General features: G+C 38.0%; 1 protein-coding gene and 1 pseudogene across 6 annotated transcripts in view; both read left to right on the top strand.

The window, feature by feature from the left end:
* The window catches only part of AGTPBP1 (ATP/GTP binding carboxypeptidase 1), a 161,204-nt gene that overhangs the window by 5,447 nt on the left and 139,647 nt on the right, over positions 1 to 16,110 (top strand). Inside the window, exon 1 of one of the 6 annotated variants that reach the window (XM_078436901.2) lies at positions 13,342 to 14,078. The exons of the other annotated variants lie outside the window; for them this stretch is intronic. The gene's annotated coding sequence lies outside the window, so the exon portion shown is untranslated. Of the gene's footprint in view, positions 1 to 13,341; positions 14,079 to 16,110 lie in introns of those variants that run through there. 6 annotated transcript variants of the gene reach the window in all.
* On the top strand, positions 7,961 to 10,745 carry LOC132663561 (annexin A2-like; annotated as a pseudogene).

Genomic DNA, 16,110 nt, shown 5'->3' with positions numbered 1-16,110 from the left:
AGGGTATATAGGTGACATGGGGAATAAAAGCAATAGTAAGGCTTATGAAAGATCTATGATAGAATAATGGTAATAAAAATGTAAACACTGTCTACATATAATAAGTGTTGAATGAATTGAAAAGAATACTGTTTTGGGGTTCCTGTGTGGCTCATTCGGTTAAGCATCTGACTTCAGCTCAGGTCATGATCTTGTGGTTAGTGAGTTTGAGCCCCGCATCCGGCTCTGTGTTGACAACGTGGAGTTTGGAGCCTGCTTCAGATTTTGTGTCTCCCTCTCTCTCTGCCCTTCCCCCCCCCCTTTCTTTCTCAAAAATAAATGTTAAATTTTTTTCTTTTTAATTAAAAATAAAAAAAAGAATACTATTTTTGACAGGAATTCTCCAGACTTTTTAATTTATTGTAGGCACAATTTCTAGTTGTATGTAGGTAGAAGTGATGTTGAATAAGGCAAGACAGCAAACCTCCTTGATGAGCTTCTCTCCTAATTGCAAAGTAAGAGGATTTGACTCCCAGGTGATCTTTGAAGTTTCTTACAACTCTAGAGTTCTAGGTTTTTTGTTTTTATTTTCTTTGCCTATTGATGACATCTTTGTCATTTCTTAACTCCATCTCATCAATTCGAATTTGTGATTTCGTTTGAAGCTTATTTTTCCCAATTCTTATATTTGTATTTTTAGTTCGTATTTTGATTTAAAAATTATTTTAAACTTATATGTATATATAAAATATAAAAATTGCCATTTTAATCATTTTACAGTGGTATTAAGTACATTCACGTTATTATGCAACCATCACACCATCCATCTTCAGATCTTTTTTGGTCTTGCAAAACTGAAAGTTTGTACCCATTGAACAATAAATTCTCATTTCCTCCTTCCTGTAATCACTAGCAACCACAAATTCAACTTTCTCTCTCTATGAATTTGACTGGTGTGAGTACCTTTTATGAGTAGAATCATGCAGTATTTACCCTTTTGTGACTGGCTATTTCATTTAGCATTGTCTTCAGGATTCATCCGTTTAGGATTTCTTCTTTTAGGGCTGAATAATATTCCATTGTGTGTATATTCCATATTTGTTTATTCATCTGTCAGTGGACTTTTGGGTTGCTTTTACCTTTTGACTATCGTGAGTAATGCTGCTATGTACATGGGTGTAGAAATACTTCTTCGAGACCCTGCTTTCAGTTCTTTCGGGTCCATATTTAGAAATGGAATTGCTGGGCCATATGGTAATTCTATTTTTGAGTAACTACTGTTTCCATAACAGCTGCACCATTTTATTTCTATACCAACAGTGTACAAGGATTCTAGTTTCTCCACATCCTTGTCAACACTTGTTTTCTGGTTGATTGGTCTCTTTTTGGGGGTAGGGTTGGCCATTGGAGTCATTCTAATGGGTGTGAGGTCCTATCTCATTGTGGTTTAGATTTGCATTTATGCTGCTGAATTTGGTTTGCTGCTATTTTGTTGAGGATTTGTATGACAGTGTTCATAAAGGTTATTGATCTCTGGTTTTCTTGTAATGTCTTTGTTTGGCTTTGGTATCAGGGCAGTGCTGGCCTCATAGAAAGAGGGAGTGTCTCCTTCTCTTCAGTTTTTTGAAAGAATTTGAGAAGGATTGATGTTCTTTAAATGGTACAATTCACAAGTGAAGCCATCAAATCTGGGTCTTTTCTTTGTTGGGAAATTTTTGATTACTCATCCAATCTCCTTAATAGTTATGGATTTATTCAGATTTTCTGTTTCTTTGTGATTTCATTTCAGTAAGTTTTGTGTTTCAGGAAATTTGTCAATTTCATCTAGTTTATCCAATTTGTTGGTGCACAGTTCATAGTATTCACTTAAAATCCTTCGTATTTCTGTAGAATCAGTAGTCGTGTCTCCACTTGCTTTCCTGCTTTTAATAATTTGAGCCTTCTCTGTTTTTTCGTAAGCTTACTAAAGCTTTGCCAATTTTGTTAATCTTTTTAGAGAACCAGTTTTTTTTTTACTTGTTGATTTTTCTCTATTTTTCTATTCTCTATTTTCTTTATCTCTGCTCTAATTCTTAGTATTTCCTTCCTTCTGCTAGCTTTGTGTTCTCCTTTTTCTAGTTCCTTAATTTGTTAGGTTGTTGATAGGAGGTCATTCTCTCTCTCTCTCTTTTTTTTTTAAATGTTTATTTTTGAGAGAGAGAGTGCGAGCGAGCGTGCTGTGTGCACACGAGCAGGGGAGGGGCAGAAAGAGAGGGAGACACAGAATCAGAAGCAGGCTCCAGCCTCTGAACTGTCAGCACAGAGCCTTATGTGGAGCTTGAACCCATGAACCATGAATGAGATCATGACTTGAGTCCAAGTCAGATGCTTAACCAATTGAGCCACCCAGGCACCCCTGAGATCTTTCTTTTTTAATGTAAGTGTTTATAGCTGTAAACTTTCCCTCCTAGCCCTGCTTTCTCTGCATCCCATAAATTTTGGTATGTTTTATTTTCATTTATCTCATTTCCCTTGTGATTTTTTTTCTTTGACCCATTGGTTGTTAAACAGTATGTTGTTTTGTTCCACAAACTTGTGCATTTTCCAATTTTCCTTATTTATTTCTAGCTTCATTCTGTTGTGTTTGGAGAGGTTACTTGTATAATATCTGTCTTTTAAAATCTATTGAGACCCAATTTGTGGCCTAAAAGGTGGTTTATCCTGGAGAATGCTCCAAGTGCCCTTGAGAGGAATATATATTCTATTGTTAGGTAGTGTTTTATATTTGTTATCTCTCGTTGGTTTACAATGTTATTCAAATCCTCTGTTTTCTTATTGATCTTATGTCTGGTTGTTCTTTCCAAGACTGACCATGGGATATTGAAGCCTCCAACAATTATTGTAGAACTGTTTGTTTTCCCCTTTAATTCTGTCAATTTTTGCTTAGTGTGTTTTGATGCTCTGTTATTAGGTACATGAATGTTTATAATTGTTATATCTTCTTGCTGTCTTAAACCTTTTATTAATATATAGTGTCCTTCTTTGTCTCTTGTAATCTTTTTTGATTTAAAGTCCCTTTTTTTTCTGATGTTAGTATAGCCACCCTGCATTGTTTTTGGTCACTATTTGCATGGAATCTTTTTCTGTCTTTTTATTTTCAAACTATTTGTGCCTTTATATCTAAATGAGTTTCTTGTAGATAGCATATTGTTGGATTATGTTTTTTAAATCCATTCTGCCAATCTCTGCCTTTTGATTGGAGGTTTTAACCCATTTAGATTTAAAGTAATTACTGATAAGGAGGAACTTTGTCATTTTTATATTTTTAAAAATTATTTATTATTATTTGTTTTGTTTTTATGACTATGTTTGGTTTGCCTAAATTTTTAATTTTTAATTTATTTTAGTTTTTCTTGTTTATTTCTATATGCCTTATGGCTTTTTGAGTCTCTTATATCCTGTATATTTTGATTTTTATTGGGACCGACTTTGGCTGTGATACTTTACTTAAACAACAAACAGACAAAACTGAAACCATTTTCATGGGCTTGTCATAGGTTAGAGGCAAGGACAATATGTGTTTCAGGGTAAGAATTTTAATGTCAAATATCACCTATATAGGTTTATGAATTTTGACATTTGTTTAAATCTAAAAATGGTTGGAATCTGAGTTGAGGGAAGAGTAATATTAAATAAATTATTTAGTTGGATTGAAGTGTGGTGCAATTCTGCTCCCAATGGTAACACATTATTTGTAGTATAATTAAAACATCATATAGCAAAACAAATTAGACCTTGTGTGAGTGCTGGAACATCTTTGTGGAGTAGCATGTGAACTATCCAAACTTAGGTTTTTAATGAGGATGCATGATGAAGAAAGGTAAAAGGTATAACTTTTATAGGTTTCCTCTTATCCACAGTTTTTTGGTAAAATTAATGACAATAATATAGGTAAAAAAATTTGCCTGTTTGCAGATTGGGCTGCAACATTCATAAACTACCGTTGACCTTTGAAACAACATGAGTTTGAACTGTGTGGGTCCACCTATCTGCATGTTGTTTTTTATAAATACAGTACAGTACTGTAAATGTATTTTCTTTTCCTTATGATTTTATTAATATTTTTTTCCTCTAGCTTACTTTATTGTGAGAATATGGTGTATAATACATATACATACACATGCAAAATATATGTTAATTGGCTGTTTACATTATTGGTAAGGCTTCTGGTCAATTGACCAGCCAGGCTTCTGGCTATTGATAACTAAATCTGGGGGGAGTCAAAAGTTATATGTGCATTTTTGAGTGCATGGGGATCTGTGTTTGTTCCCACATCTCTAATCATTGAATACCATACGAATAAGGTAACTAGATGAAACTGTATACTCTAATAGTAGTAATTTAGAGTAGGTCAATGTATATGGAGATGTGGGTTAGTATATGCAGACTGTGTCCAATATATATATTTCTTTCAATTTAAATGGAAATGATTTTTATATGCCTTTTGCTGGGAATGTTACTTCTCTTTCCTTAGACAACAGATACTGTATACCTTCTCCCCTTAAAATTTCTCACTGTTCCTTCAAGGTTGCTGCCAAGGGTATGGTCATATTCTTTGGGATGTTTCTTATTCAGTAATCAGAATTTACAGTTTTCCATCACATTGACATAGCTGGTGTGGGGGAATAGTAGCTGCCTTATGTTCTTGAAAAGTGATTTCTTCTTTTCAGATAATGAAACAATTAGAGAAAGCTGACAAAAGATGATGCCTTTTCAGTGTACTTGTTTCCCGGTTCCTCGCAGTAGAACCAACTACCCAGATCTTTAACTGCAGTCTTTCCTTAGTTGTCCACATCCACTACAATAAGAACAATGTCTACTATTTAACAGCAAAGGTAATCATTGTTGACTAGAGCAGTGCTTCCCCAAAGTTTTTAAACAGTGGAAATTTTGCCTAATTATATCTTGTAGGGAGGCCCATTTGTGGACATTTGAGAGTAAAATAGTGAAGTTGTTCTGGTTGAATAGGAATAGAACCAGGTTGTTTAAACAATGCAAGTGAAAAGGAATCATATTTCCTCAGACTGTATTTAAAAGATTTCATGTGAATAGTGTATGTTTCTTTGCATTTTTAGCAGTTTGATTTGAAATACATTAAAAACCATGTATGTTTGTGAGGTATATATATTTAGAAAATATAACCTTAACTTTGGGGCATGTGCCAGAATTTCTTTTATGGCTTGTTTGTGGAATGGAAATTAGGACAGGCTTACATGTATGAAGTGTGTTTATGCACACGTACTGACTTGGCTGATAGGTTTGATTTTAAGCTTAAGCCAGTGGAACCTGAGGCCTTCAGTTTTGGTTTCTTGGGCTCTGGAACTAGCTCTAGTTGAGAGCAAAAGATCAGGAGAATCTAAAACACAAATCAGAAAATCCAATACTTTTCTTGAGCTAGAGTATATAAAATTGCTTGTTTTTTTCTTATGTGTGGGCTAGGTTGAGTGAGTTGATCTTGCTTATGTGGTTTTCTGCCAAGGCCATATGCCCACATTTAATTCAAGTTCAAGCCACCTTTAAATATATATAAAAGTCAAGTTATACAGACACTTCCCCCCCCCCCCCCCGCCATTTTGGGAAATGTATACTGCGGATTTTTTTTTTATGTGCAGCATAGCAGGATTGTGTTTTTTTTTCTCCCTAAAGACCCAGGTGGGTCAGTAGTTTTGCTTTTGTGTAAAAGGGATATTGTATTCTATTGTGGGAATCAGGCACTGAACTACAGAGAGTGTTAAGCCCTTAACCCTAATTTAAGGATGGATTGAATTAGAAAGTTCCTGCAGTGACTAACCTTTTTTTTTAACAGCTTTATTGAGATATAACTCACATACCATACAATTTTCCCTTTAAAATATGCAATTCAGTGCCCTTTAGTATATTCACAGAGTTGTGTAGCCATCACCACAGTGAATTTTCGAACATTTTTATTGCCCCAAAAAGAAATCCCACATCCTTTTAGTGTGTCTCCTTCCCCAGCCCCACCCCATTCTCTTCTAGTCCTAGATAAGCGTTAATCTACTCTCTGTATAGATTTACCTATTCTGGATATTTCATATAAATGGAATCATACAATGATGTTGTCTTTCATGACTGGCTTCCTTTTATTTAATATATTTTCAAGGTTCATTTATGTAGCATATATCAGTCCTTTGTTTCTTTTTATCATTGAATAATATTCTATATAGCTATACCACATTTCATTTATCCATTCATTGGTTGGTGGACATTTGGGTTATTTCCACTTTTTGGTTATGAATAATGCTGTTAGGAACATTTGTGTACAAATTTTTGTGTGGATATAAATTTTCATTTCTTTGAGTATATACTTAGAAATGGAATAGTTGGGTCACATGGTTTCTTTTTGTTTAACCTTTTGAGGAACTGTTAGATTGTTTTCAAAGCAGCTGTACCGTTTTAAATTCCTATCAACAATGTATAAGGATTCCAGTTTTTCACATCCTTGCTAATGCTTGTTATTGTCTGTATTTTTTAAAAACTAGGGGCGCCTGGGTGGCTCAGTCAGTTAAGCGGCCGACTTCAGCTCAAGTCATGATCTTGCGGTCCGTGAGTTCGAGCCCCGCGTTGGGCTCTGGGCTGACAGCTCAGAGCCTGGAGCCAGTTTCAGATTCTGTGTCTCCCTCTCTCTGACCCTCCCCCGTTCATGCTCTGTCTCTCTCTGTCTCAAAAATAAATAAACGTTAAAAAAAAAAAAGTTTTAAAAACTATTATAGCCATGCTAGTGGGTGAGAAGTGGTATCTCATTGTAGACTAACTTTTTAAATAGTAGTTAAGCATAACAAGAATGATAGTACTCTAAGATGGAGTTAATTTTACAGTTAAAGTATTTAATAGGCTGATCTAGGAATACAATTCTCAGAATTAATACTTAAAACCTATGATTAATTAGTATCACTTGCTAATTAAAAAATGAGGTCATAGATTTTTCTAATCTCTGATTGTATGATTTTTCCTCACAAAAGTCTTTTTGAAAAAGAAAATTGAAGTTTGAATTTCAGAGAACGAAATTCACTCAGACACCTTAGGCAGAGAAGGTTTATTTATGTTAGAGTACTAAGTAGTTTGCTGGGATATATCAGTCTGGGTCCAATCAGGAAATAGAAACCACACAGTAATTTAACAGGGAAAGATTAATATAAAAAATTATTGACTATAACAGGGATTGGAGAATTGAGGGATTTGTCAGCAAGAAGTAAAGATAACTCTAAAGAATAGTGGGATAGCTGGTTACTGGCCCCAAGGCTGAGATAGAGTGGGCCCCTCTTCCCCACTGAAGACTTGTTGAAAAAGGTAAGGTCAAGGCAAGTAGGTGTGGTGTGACACTAGTGGAATTTGCTGCATGTTCACCTTGTAGGGTGCCAGGGAAAGCTGTTCATGGGGAGATGTCTCACCGGAGGCCCTCTGCTACAGAGCAGCGTAGACCCCTGTTGGAGAGGCTGCATGTGCTGTAGGAGCCTGGTGCTGTAGAAACCATCCTTGTTGCAGGAATGGGTCCCAGAGAAGCCTTGGCTGCTGCAGCCAAGTGAACACCCCGGAGCCAGGAAGCAAAATCCTTTTCCTCTGCAATGTCTTTCCAGTGCCCTCTTGACAAAGCTTAATGTCTTGCCAGCTGGCAAAGAAATTAGTATTTTAAGGGCACACATCCGTTTTCACAGAGCAGGCAAAAATGGTGAATTTAGAGATGAGGGGCAATAAATCAATACCTGCCACGGGTTTTAATTGGTTTACGGAATTGTTCGGAGATTTAAAGAAAGAGATTCTAGGTTGAGCTTTAAGGAACAACTCCCAAAACCTCTACACAAAACTGAGAGACCAAGGGAGATATTGTCTCTTTTATGATTAAGAGACCTGTCTAGTTGTGAAATTGCTTTCAGATCTTCATTCCTAGAACCACACTGATATTTTAAAATCAGGATACTGTTGACTCCACAACTGGGGATGCTTGCGGCTCTCGGCGTCTGGCCTAGCTTCTTTCAGAATGTCTGCTGTTCACGACGTTCTCTGCAAGCTCAGCTTGGAGGGTGAAAACTCCCACCCCCAAGTTCATGCTGGTTGGTGATGCCAATTTTGCATATACCAATTTTGATACTGAGTGTGATGCTCTGAACATTGAAACAGCTATCAAGACCAAAGGTGTGGATGAGGTCACCATTGTCAACCATTTTGACCAGCCTCAACAATGAACAAAAACAGGATGTTGCCTTCCCCACCAGAGAAGGACCAAAAGGGAACTTGTATCAGCACTGAAGTCAGCCTGGAGACCGTGTTTTGGGGCCTGTTGCAAACACCTGTTCAGTATGATGCTTCTGTGCTGAAATCCTCCATGAACGGCCTGGGCACTCATGAGGACTCCCTCATTGCGATCGTCTGCTTAAGGACCAACTAGGAGCTTCAAAAAATTAATAGAGTCTATGAGGAAATGTACAAGATTGATCTGGAGGTTATTGTTTCTGACACATCTGGTGACTTCTGCAAGCTGATGGTTGCCCTCGCAAAGGGTAGAAGAGCAGAGGATGGCTCTGTCATTGGTTATGAACTGATTGATGGACCAAGGTGCCTGGGATCTCTATGATGCTGGAGTGAAGAGGAAAGGAACTGATGTGCCCAAGTGGATCAGCATCAAAACAAGTGAAGTGTGTGACACATCCAGAAAGTATGACATGCTGGACAGCATCAAGAAGGAGGTCAAAGGAGATCTGGAAAATGCTTTCCCGAAGCCGGGGCTGTGCATTCAGAACAAGCCCCTATATTTTGCTGACTATATGACTCCAGGAAGGGCAGAAGGACTCGTGATAAAGTCCTGATTAAATCTTAAATTTTTAAAGTAATCTCTGCACCCACTGTGGGGCTCGAACTCAGGACCCTGAGATCAGGAGTTGCATGCTGTACTGACTGAGCCAGGCAGGTGCCCCAGTAAAGTCCTGATTAGAGTCATGGTCTCTCTCAGTGGACATGTTGAAAATTAGGTCTGAATTCAAGAGAAAGTGTGGTGAGTCCTTGTACTGCTGCATCCAGTGAGGCACCAAAGGCAACTACCCAAAAGCGCTGCTGTACCTGTGTGGTGGGGCTGACTGAGGCCCATGACAGCAAGAGCGTCCAGGAGTGGTGCTCCTTTGTTTCCAGCTAACAGTTCTAGAAAATAGCTGTGACTAACAGTCCCCTTTGCCCATCCCTGCCAGGGTGATGTTAGCATTGCCCCTCCTCAATTTTTTTTTAAGTATTTATTTTTTGAGAGACAGTGCGAGTGGGGGAGAGGTGGAGAGAAGGGGGGACAGAGGATCTGAAGTGGGCTCTGACAGAACGGAGCCCGGTGCGGTGCTTGAACCCACAAACTGTGAGATCATGATCTCAGCTGACGTCAGATGCTCAACTGACTGAGCCACGTAGGTGCCCTTGCCCCCTCCTCAACTTTATTTCAGTTATGTAAGCATTGCCTGCCCCTCATGTCTAGTCTCTCCTTTTAACCAAAGAAGTGAACATTCCAAGGAGTTGGAAGAGGAATATGTAATGTGAAACACTTTACCTCGTGTACTCATGTACTGTGTGATAAACAGATGAGTAAACTGAAGTTTTACTTTATAAAAAAAGAATAATTAAAATCAGGAAACTGTGGTGGTCAGGAGGCTATGGTGATCAGGAATGTCCTGCTGTACTTAACTAGCTGTAGAACCACACTGGGCCAAGACCTGTTATGGCTACACCAGTCCTGTCTACTGGCCTTTCTCTATACCCCAAAGGGTCCACGAGATAATTTTCAGGTCTCAGGAAATTCCTGCATAAAAATTAGAACATCTGTGTTAGCAGCTGTGATAATTAGTTCTGATAATTGTTCTTCTGATCAATTCATTGGTGAAGGAGGGATCTTATGTCTTAAATGGTATGAGATGGCTACTGCCTGACTTTGACCAGATGCTATTAACAACAGTTTATTCGTCAAATACTCACAACCTGGGAGAGGAGGATACTGCATGCCTCATGGAAGTTGCATTTGGGAGTAGAGTGAACCAGTCACAGTGGCCATGGGAGGCAGGCTTTGTAGTAACAAATGGATGAAATAACAAAAGGACTGCCCTCATGGGAGGATGTGATTAATTTGTTTGAATAATTCTGAGGGCTGGCAGGGCAAGGCACTGACAGCTTGAGGACTGAGTGGGGTGCAGCTGGTTCAGCTGATGGTGGAACTAGCTGGGTGGAGAGCCCTTCTTGCTGGATGGGATTGCACATGGCAGGACAGTAGGCCTTCGGGGCCTTATGAGGCTCAGAGTTGGCGGGGTGTAATTGAAATTTTAAGTCTGTATAATAGTACCTCAGTAATGACTGCTAATGCTCTTTTGAAAGAGAGTATTTTCCTGCACATCTGTTTATTGTGGCTATTTAATTAGTCTGCTCTTTTGTGTGGATCTCCATCCCCACAAACAGTATGAACTCTAATGTGAGTTAGTAATGCAGGTAGGAAAAACAGGTTTTCCTTTCCTTAAATTTCCCACTTTATTTTTTTTACCTTATACAAGTAGGCCTAAGGAGTCTTACTACGAATTTTTACTACACAAGACATTAATAAATTATGCCTTGTGGTATATGATGTATACAAAAGTAGTTTTATTTTTCTTTATTTAAAGCATACAAAAAAGACTTTAACCTTATGTGAAAAGCAAATAGGTAGTTAAAATTACCTTACCATTCTGGAAACTAATCTTTCTTCCTTTTCATGATTTTTTTTTTTTTTTTTAAATTTTTTTTTTTCCAACTTTTTAAATTTATTTTTGGGACAGAGAGAGACAGAGCATGAACGGGGGAGGGGCAGAGAGAGAGGGAGACACAGAATCGGAAACAGGCTCCAGGCTCCGAGCCATCAGCCCAGAGCCTGACGCGGGGCTCGAACTCACGGACCGCGAGATCGTGACCTGGCTGAAGTCGGACGCTTAACCGACTGCGCCACCCAGGCGCCCCTCATGATTTTTAAAACCTCATGTGGTAAAGATAATACATTTCTGTTTAACTGACTTAAAGTAAAATGAATTCATTTTTATAAAAGATAGGATAGACCTAATTTAAATAAATAATGTAAGTTAATGTTTTGTATTTTTTTGTTGTGGTAAAACATATCTAATATAAAATTGGCCTGTGTAACCATTTTTTAGCTTTTGATTCAGTGGCATTAATTGCATTCACAAAGTTGTACGGCCATCACCACTATTTCTGAAATTTTTTGTCACTGCAGACACTTTTTAATTATTAGACTATGACTCCCTACATCCTCTTATCTCCAACCCCTGCTAACTTCTAAAATCTATTTTATATGTCTATGAATTTGCCAATTCTAGGTATTTCATATAGGTGGGGGCATATGATTTTTGTTGCTTTGTTTCTAGCTTATTTCACTTTACATAATATTTTCAAGGTTCATGTTATAGCATATACAAGAACCTCATTCCTTTTTATAAAAAGCTGAATAATATTCCATTGTGTGTATCTACCACATGTTGTCCCTTCATCTGTTAGTGGACACCTGGATTTTTTCTACTTTTGGCTATTGTGAATAATGCTTCTAAGGACATTAATGACAATTATCTCTTCAAGTCACTGTTTTCAGTTCTTGGGTGTGTACTTTGGAGTAGAGTTGCTGGGTCATATGGTATTTTACATTTAGCTTGAGGAACTGCCAAACTGTTTTCTACATGGTTGCACCATTTTACATTTTTCCCACCAGCCACAAATGAGGGTTTTAGTTTATCCACATTTTCAACCCCTATTTACTGTTTTTTAAATTATAGACATCCTAGTTGGTATGAAGTAATACTGTGATTTTGATTTGCATTTCTCTAATGACTAATGATGTTGAACATCTTTTCATGTGCCTATTGGTCATTTGAATATTTTCTTTGAAGAAATGTCTATTCAAGTCCTAAGGTTGCATGCTTTACCGACTGAGCCAGCCAGGCGCCCCTCAAGTCCTTTGCTCGTTTTTAAATTGAGTTCTCTTTTGGTTGTTGAGTTGGAGAAGTTGTATATATATTTGGCTACAAAACTCTTATCAGATATATAAATGCAAATATTTTCTCCCATTCTGTGTTTGCTTTTCACTTTCTTGATAGTGTCCTTTGATGCACAAAAAGCTTTAAATTTTGAAGTCCACCTTATCTTTTTTTTTCTTTTGTTGGTTGTGCTTTTGTTGCTGCAGTGGAGAATCTCTTGCCAATTCCAGGTCCTGCAGATTAACCTCCGTGTTTTCTACTGAAAGTTTTAGCACTTATATTGGGGTCACTGATCCATTTTGAGTTAATTTTTATAATACGGTTTGAGTACCAACTTCATTCTTTCGCATGTGGAAGTCACGCTGTCCCAGCATAGAAGGGACTACAGACATACTTCACTTTCTTGTGCTTTGCTTTATTGCATTTCACAGATACTGTTTTTTATAAATTGAAGGTTTGTGGCAATGCTGTATCTAACAAGCCTGTTGGCACCATTTTTCCAACGCATTTGCTCACTTTGTGTGTGTCACATTTTGGTAATTCTCACATTATTTCAAACTTTTTCATTATTATATTTATTATGGTGATCTGCAGTCAGTGATTCTGATTTGCTGAAAACTTACATGATGGTTAGCACTTTTTAGCAATGAAGTACTTTTTAATTAAGGTACGCACATTGTTTTTTTTTTTTTAGATATTGTGCTTTGCACACTTAATTGACTACAGTATAGTGTAGACAAGGCTTTTATATGTGCTGGGAAACCAAACAATTTATTTGACTTGCCTTATTATGATACTCGCTTCATTACAGTGGTCTGGAACTGAACCCACAATATCTCTGAGGGGTGCTCATATTCTTTCTTCACTGAGTGGACTTGGTAACCTTGCCAAAAATCAGTCGGCCAGAGATGTGTGCACTTACTTCTAGACTTCAAGGTCTATTCTGTTGGTCTGGTTTTCTGTCTTTTTGCCAGTACCACTTTAAGTTGATTCTAATTAACGTTGTTTACAATGTATACATTCAAAGAAAAAACAAATTAAAAAAAATAAAAAAAAAATACAATGTGAACATTAACAGTGTCAAATAGCAAAGCTACTAAAAACCATAGGTTAAAATAATATTAACGAAAATAGAGCCTAATATACAATTTATGTAAGAATTTGAAAAAAACAAACTTTTTTTCCCACTCACTCACTTGAGTGAATATAGGTTCAGAAGTTATGAATGATTATATGTGTTGATTTTTTATGAAAAGGCTTTATACAATAAAATTGTTATTTTTTGAAGCCAAAAGAATGAAGTTTATCTCTCATGAAACTTGTTTTTGCTTTCTATGTTGAACTTGAAATAACCATTCACAGATTTCATTTCAACCAACATAAGATTATTTCTTCCTGGCTCTTGATGCTATTAAAAAACAAAATCTTTCTTGCATGAGAGGTTGAAAGCCTACAGCGAAATGTTCATTACTTTCCTAAGATTTTCAGGATACTACTCGTTTGTAGACACTAAGAACTCTTTTAGGGACAGATCAGGAAGTCTCATCTTGAGTGTGTAATTAGACCATAGCATATGAAATTCTTCTTCCTCAAAGTCAAGTTCTCAGCCTGAGCAGTAGATTCGGAGGAGGGGTTCCTCATTCAGTCTTACACTTGTTTGAAAATAAGGAGGAAATCCTGTTTAATTTTGCTTTTCAATTTTGTTCTTCTAGGTCCGCAAGACTTGAGATTTACAGATACCCTTTTTCACTCTCAAACCCAAGCAGCAGTAGGAGCAGTTTTATGATTTTTGTTTGTCACCTGATTTTCTCCCCAATAATCTTGTCCCTTGAAGTCAAAACATTTTCTCTAAGGTCTTGCAAAGTCATTCACTTGTTTCACGTGATAACAAGTGTTTGCTAAGTTGGCTGGTTTCAGTAGGCAGCCTTTTTTCTCCAAGCACATAGCCTACTGTGTGAAAGTACTCTGCACTTCACCTTTCAGCGCTGACACCCTGTTGAGAACTCCTCATGCACTAAGTCACTGCACTTCTGGATGTAACAGGAGATTCGTATGCTCCTTGTTCAGGTTGTAACATAGTTCTTTAAACATTGGTTTTTATTTTTTCTTTAAAATTTTTTTTAATGTTTATTTTTCTTTTTTTTTTTTTTTAATTTTTTTTTTTTCAACGTTTATTTTATTTTTTGGGACAGAGAGAGACAGAGCATGAACGGTGGAGGGACAGAGAGAGAGGGAGACACAGAATCGGAAACAGGCTCCAGGCTCTGAGCCATCAGCCCAGAGCCTGACGCGGGGCTCGAACTCACGGACTGTGAGATCGTGACCTGGCTGAAGTCGGACGCTTAACCGACTGCGCCACCCAGGCGCCCCTAATGTTTATTTTTCAAGAGAGAGAGGGAGGGAGGGAGGGAGGGGGAGAGAGAGAGAGAGAGAGACAGACAGACAGACAGACTGTGAGCGGGGGAGGGGCAGAGAGAGAGGGAGACACAGAATCCAAAACAGGCTCCAGGCTCTGAGCTGTCAGCACAGAGCCCAACGCGGGGCTCGAACCCACGGACCATGAGATCACGACCTGAGCTGAAGTCAAACGCTCAACCGACTCAGCCACCCAGGCACCCATAAATATTTTCAAGTGAACAGGTTTTTGTTTAATAAAGTTAATCATTTTTTGTAGTTTCAAGCAACTTTTTCCTCTCACCTGCCAGAGTTTTTGACACTAGCACCTCTTTGTGAAGAAAACACTGTGTCGTGAAGTCAGCTTTTGTTTTTTTTTTTAAACAAGAGTGACAAATCTTCAGATGAAGCCAGCTATCCATGGGACATTGTCAGTATAGATGTCAACATTGTTCTTCAAGACTTTTGTTTCTAGATAGGAAGACAAAATATTAAGTATCCTTATTTAGCACCTGCAGTGTGCTGGCTCTCTTCTAGATACTTGGGAGGCATTTAGTAAGCAAAACAGATTTTTGTCTATATGGAGCTTTAATTCTAGCAGGGAAATAGAGATAGTAAGCAATACACAGAGTTAAGTAAATTGTCTAGTTTACAAGGTGATTAAATGAGTAAAATATTGGCCAGCGAGATATTAGATATTAGACCGTGTGATTTCTTAGGTGGGCATACCAAGGACTGTGGGTTGCTATCACTTTTTCCTCAGAACCTCAAGAAAATGAAGGTACCTACTGTGGTTGCCTTGGTAGTCATCAGTAGTGATAAACTGGTGAGGGTCTGGGATGAATTTGATTACAGGATTGATATATATGGTTTGATGGGGTATCTGTTGAACATTTGTAAGTTTATAAAACTAAACTGTTCCCTTGAAAGTTGTTTTGATGCATGTTCATATATTATCAGTTATTGCATAGTACAGTCTTACAAGTGTTCAGTAATTTGTGAATCATCCAGTGTTAGAAGGTGGTAAGTGCTCCAGAAGAAAAGAGAGTAGATTCAGGCAAGGGACAGTGGGTATGCTGGGGTCTGGATCTGGTTTACAAAATTAAATAGGATGGTTGAAATTTAGGCTTTATTGAAAAGGTGATACTCAAGCAAAAGAAGTTTGGGAGTTGTTTGGTCATTAGACTATCTGGCAGGAGAACATTTTGGATAGAGGAAACAGCTTGGGCAAAGGCATTAAGGTAAGAGTGGGAAGAAAGCAAGGAGGCACAGACAGTGTGTCTAGAGCAGTGTGAGTGAGGAGAGTTGTAGGTAGGAGATGAAGTCAGGGAGGGGAATGGCTGGGGGTATTCACCTAGGGCCCTTAGTGCCACCGAAATGGGCAGCGTTGCAGGACATTGAGCAGAGTGGTGACAAGATTTACCTAATGTTCCCCCCCCCCCCCCCTTTTATTTCCCCAAGGGTTTAATAGGATCAGTCAGGATGTTGTGTTGAGCATAGACTGTCGGAGGCCAGAGGTAGAAGGGAAACTAATGAGGATGGCTTGCTTGACCATTGTAGTAGCTATGGTGGAGTGATCAGATTCTGGATGTATTTTGAAAGTAGAATGATCAGAACTTGCTGATGCATTGGATGTGGGATGTAAGATAGGAGCCGAGGAGGAAGTTAAGGCCTTGTACTGAGAACTAAAGAGAGAATTGTCTTT

The sequence above is a fragment of the Panthera onca genome, chromosome D4, assembly GCF_046562875.1.
Source record: "Panthera onca isolate mPanOnc1 chromosome D4, mPanOnc1 haplotype 2, whole genome shotgun sequence".
NCBI classification, from domain to species: domain Eukaryota; kingdom Metazoa; phylum Chordata; class Mammalia; order Carnivora; family Felidae; genus Panthera; species Panthera onca.
The sequence above is the reverse complement of the archived record's forward strand: the minus strand, read 5'-3'. Positions and strand labels throughout refer to the sequence as shown.